This window comes from Salvelinus sp. IW2-2015, linkage group LG16 (genome assembly GCF_002910315.2).
Source record: "Salvelinus sp. IW2-2015 linkage group LG16, ASM291031v2, whole genome shotgun sequence".
NCBI classification, from domain to species: Eukaryota; Metazoa; Chordata; class Actinopteri; order Salmoniformes; family Salmonidae; genus Salvelinus; species Salvelinus sp. IW2-2015.
Window position 1 is genome coordinate 38463125 of NC_036856.1, and position 4714 is coordinate 38467838.

At 46.7% G+C, this 4714-nt stretch overlaps 1 long non-coding RNA gene across 1 annotated transcript in view; it reads right to left on the reverse strand.

Annotated features, from left to right (window-relative positions):
- Positions 1-1603: 1603 nt before the first annotated feature.
- Positions 1604-4714, reverse strand: part of LOC139028960 (uncharacterized) — a 69721-nt gene continuing 66610 nt past the window's right edge. Inside the window, exons 2-3 of the long non-coding RNA XR_011481193.1 lie at positions 2040-2181; positions 1604-1951 (exon numbers count right to left, since the gene is read on the reverse strand). This is a non-coding gene — a long non-coding RNA (uncharacterized lncRNA). The remainder of the gene's footprint in view (positions 1952-2039; positions 2182-4714) is intronic.

Sequence of the window (4714 nt, forward strand, 5' to 3'; positions counted from 1 at the left end):
GAGCGATGGTTCAAACCAGGTGAGAAAGGGGAGCGGGGTAAAACCAGGAGAAAGAGAAGGGAGCGGGTCAAACCAGGAGAGAAGGGAGCGTGGTTAAACGCAGAGAGAAGAGAAGCGGGAAGTCAAACCAGAGAGAAGGGAGGCAGTCAAGAACCAGGAGAGAAGGGGAGGGGAGTCAAACCAGGAGAAAGAGAAGGGACGTGGTCAAACCAGGAGAGAAGAGAAGGTGAGCGGGTCAAACCAGGAGAAAGGAGAAGGGAGCGGGTCAAACCAGGAGAGAAGAGAAGGGGAGCGGAGTCAAACCAGGAGAGAAGAGAAGGGAAGCGGGCGTCCAAACCAGGAGAAGAGAAGGGGAGCGGGGTCAAACCAGGAAAGAGAAGGGAGCGGGGTCAAACCAGGAGAGAAGGGGAGCGTGGTCAAACCAGGAGAGAAGAGAAGGGGAGCGGGGTCAAACCAGGAGAGAAGGGGAACGGGGTCAAACCAGGAGAGAAGGGGAGGGGATGGGGTCTGATATCAAGCAGAGGAAAACTTTAATAAACTGGCTAATGAGAAATATAATAAACTATGATTATTTGCTCGTCTAAGATAGCTCTGCAGGTCATATTTTCAGTTTAGAAATTGCTTCCACAATATCCTGTGGGCTGCATTACGCAATAGCTGTGGATACGTTCAAAAAGTTTTTTGTTTTTTTTGCAGGCCTCTTATTTTGTCATTCACACAAACCACAAGGAACCGGTTTTACTCATCTGATAAGCAGCTTCTCAGTGAGACAACCCAACTCCTCACGTTATCACTGTCATCCAGTRACAGACGGAGTCAGTAACAATCACACACACCATTAGTTGCTATTTGCGTCGGACGGTCGTTAGCTACCGGTACTTAACATTTTAATTCCTTGTTTTGACAAAACCTAAAACTTTCCCTGGCCTCTCATTCACCCTGTAATGTCATTGTGAACCAGCTTGCTATAGACAAAGCTGTGTGTGTGTAGAACAACATGCAGTAATAGATTGTATACTGCCAACACAMCCCAATGCTGAGAACTCAGATTTGATAATACTGCCATCTACTGGTACATTGAACACCCGAAGACAGTATTTTATAGAGGTACAGTAATGTACCAGCACTTCCATACACATCCAGTAGGTGTCGCCCTAGTGCTGCGATAGCTTGTAACAACCATACAGTCTATGGATGCAACACACACAACTGTAGGGGTAGACACAGTGTGAGGCTCGCAGTGTGGTGTATGTGCAGACAGACCYTGGGTGTGGGTGTGTGTGTGTGTGCTGAGTGGGTGTCAGTGAGGGCAGAGCAACCAGCTCCTGACTGGTGGATACAGACAGCCTGACTCATCAGTCTGCCTGCCTGCCTGCCTGCCTGCCTGCCTGCCTGCATAGAAGAGCAATAGGACAGCCCTGTGTACTACCTGGCTAGATGGATGGAGCTGTCCACCATAGATGGAGCAATCAAATGGATAGGTTATAAAATACTGATGATTAATACAAAGCTTCATCCATATTGATTTATAGGGACGGGGGATAAACAAGGAATAATTTAGTCAGTAGGTCATCACTGTGTGTCTCTAGGAATGAATATAGTTTGTGTATGTGTTGTGTCTGTTGCGTGTGTGTGTCTGTTGCGTCTGATGCGTGTGTGTGTGTGTGTGTGTGTATGTGTGTGTCTGATGCGTGTGTCTGAAGCGCGCGTGTGTGTGTCTGACGCATGTGTCTGCTGCGTGTGTCTGTTGTGTGTCTGTTGTGTGTGTGTGTGTGTGTGTGCAGTAGAAGTAGCAGTGTACACACCAGTCCTGCGGTGAGTGATGGTGCAGACTGGCCCAGGGACTGGTTCCTCATGCGGAGCAGGTTGTTGGGGGGTTCTCCAGGAGGCTGCCAGGCTAGCTGACTCACCCCACCCTGCATACTGCTGGACAGGGGCAGGAGCTGCTTACCTAGGGGGGAGGAAGAACAAGACAACCAGGCTCAAATACTGAACAACAGCGTTGTGTGTGTGTGTGTCTCTGTCTGTCTCTCTCTTACCGGTCATAGCCATGCTGCTACGGCGAGAGCGGCCGTCATCCTGGCTGAGCTGTCGGTGTAGTTTGGTCTTATTGGCGGCGGGGGACAGGTCAGGGTTACTCAACTTCCTGAACAACAGGGGAGGGGGCGCAGCAAACTCCTTCTACAGAGAGAGAGAGAGAGAGAGATGGAAGGGAAGAGAGGGGAGAGAGGGAGGATGGAGAGAAGAGCAGAGAAAGAGGGAGAGGCAAGGAAGAGAGAGGTAGGAGGAGAGGGAGAGCGGGAGGGACGGGGAGGGAAAGGAGAGAGCGAGAGAAGAACGGGGAGGGAGAGAGAAAGCGTGGGAAAGAGAGGGACGGGAAAGGAGAGAGAGGGACGGGAAAGGAGAGAGAGGGACGGGAAAGGAGAGAGGACGGGGAGGGAAAGGAGAGAGTAGGAGAGAGAGGGATTGGGAGGAAAAGGAGAGAGAGCGATTGGGAGGAAAAGGAGAGAGCAGGAGAGAGAGGGATTGGGAGGAAAAGGAGAGAGAGCGAGAGAGAGAGACGGGGAGGGAAAGGAGAGGAAGAGAACAAAAGACAGGTCTATTAAAACACTTAGCTCCAATCCCAACAAGTAAAGTAAGCTGCCCCAGTCCACGTGAGTATCCATCTCTGAAGCTATTCAACAGTGAAGTAACACCACAGCAAAGCCAACCAAACAGTATTGGCTCATGTGATGTTTGCGCAGGCCCTTGGCCAACCAAACCCATCAGTCAGTAAATGGCCCCTGGCCAACCAAACCCCAGTCAGTCAGTAAATGGCCCCTGGCCAACCAAACCACAGTCAGTAAATGGCCTCTGGAGGCCCCTGGACACAGCAAGGCCATAGAGTGCAGTGAAAACACAGACACTGGAGCCACTGCTAACAGCGCCTCTACACACACACATCCCATAAAACACTGATCAAACAGGGGTTTAAAGCACAAACACAGGAAGATCTGATTTTAAAATCAGTTGTAAAGGGGTGGACAGTTCCTGAAATGAGATATTGATTTTGTCTGTTGAGACCAATTCCAACAGAGATCACCAGAGAGAGGCACATGGAGAATGTGATGTACAGCCAGTTAGATGAGTCAGGCCTATTTGTTTTGCGTCGATGGCCTCGGAAACATCCGTCACCGTGGAAACCTGGCTTGGCTGAGGTCACTTCCTCTCCCCAGCCACCAGACCAACCCCTGGCGTCGTAAGGAGGAGTGTTCCAGAAACATCTGGCGTGTCAGACCACCACCCCTCAGAGGGGGCTTATTTAGTTCCTTTTCCGAAATATGTAATCTTCAAAAAGCAAGAAYGTTGGCGCAGATCTATCATTCAGGCCAGGTGCTTGCATTCATGACGAGACAAATAGCTAATGTTAGCTAGCTAGTGAAATTAGAACGTGTGACTAAAACCAGTGCGGCAAGCAGTTTCCGATAGAGTTGAATTCATTCAACCAGCCACCCCTTGTTGTGGTTTAGCACAAATACTTTTGCATACTTCTTATCCGCTGCCATAGATACACATCTTTAAGTTGAACTGGTATACTAAAAACGTTTTGTATTTACTGTCGTATTTATAAAGGACATAGTTGTTTTTTGGTGGATATCTTGTAAACCACAATTGAAATGTTATTAAATAAATGTTAATTGTAATATTTCGTTATAATTTGTCATCATTTAGAGCAGTGGTCACCAACCAGTCGATCACCAAATATTTCTGTAAAAAAAATAAAAAAAATACGATAAAGCCTTGTGTTCCTATTTTTTTTATTAATTTCGCACTGTTGACAGTAGGTGGACTTGATTCAGCAGCCCTAGTTCATGTTTAAGTTGTTATTCAGCACTGTCAACACTTTGTGTTCTCCCTACTTTCACTCATGCTACAACCAGCACTGCAGCTGCACTGAATGAGTATAGGAAAGTGTTTCCGATAAGCTMGCGTTGTTATTATAAGCAGCTTGTCTTTTTTAATATCGAGGAATATCTCACCTTCTCTGGTCATTGGAGTAACAACATAAATTGGTGCATGAGGCAGAAATGCYGTGCGACTTGKGTTTCGCCATCAGCTGGAAGACTGTGCCCCCTTTTCTCAGCGGAGGGACGGTGAGTCCGGTGGGAGGCAGCCTCCCTGCTGCTGCCTCCCCCTCAGACTGACCATCAGAAGCAGGCAATCAGTCCAGTAAAAAAAAATATATATATATATATTATGCCCACTCAGCTGTGCCTCACAAGTAATAAAACAAATTATATATTACCAGTATGATCATTAACCTACATTTTTWAAATATAATTTKAAAATGGTCTGAGAAGAACAAAATTGGCAGTGCAATTTAAACATAGTTAATATGCTACAGAACTATTTTTAATTGGTGAATTTTAATTGGTGAATGTTGCATAGGCTTGCGTTTTTTAAGCCATGTTAATAATAACAACAAAAAATAACGGTAGATCCCGGCTTGTATTTTGACTCAGAAAAGGTTGGTGACCACTGATTTAGAGTATCTGTTTATTCCACCTTTAAAAAAAAACAAGAGTTTTGCCTCCCATAAAATCAGTATCGGTATCAGACCCAAAAATCCCATGTTGGTGGGGCTCTAATCCTAACAATCACAGAGCAACCCAGAGGAATACAACTGCATCACACACAGGACTATAGAAACATCTGCAACAACAAACACTGACAC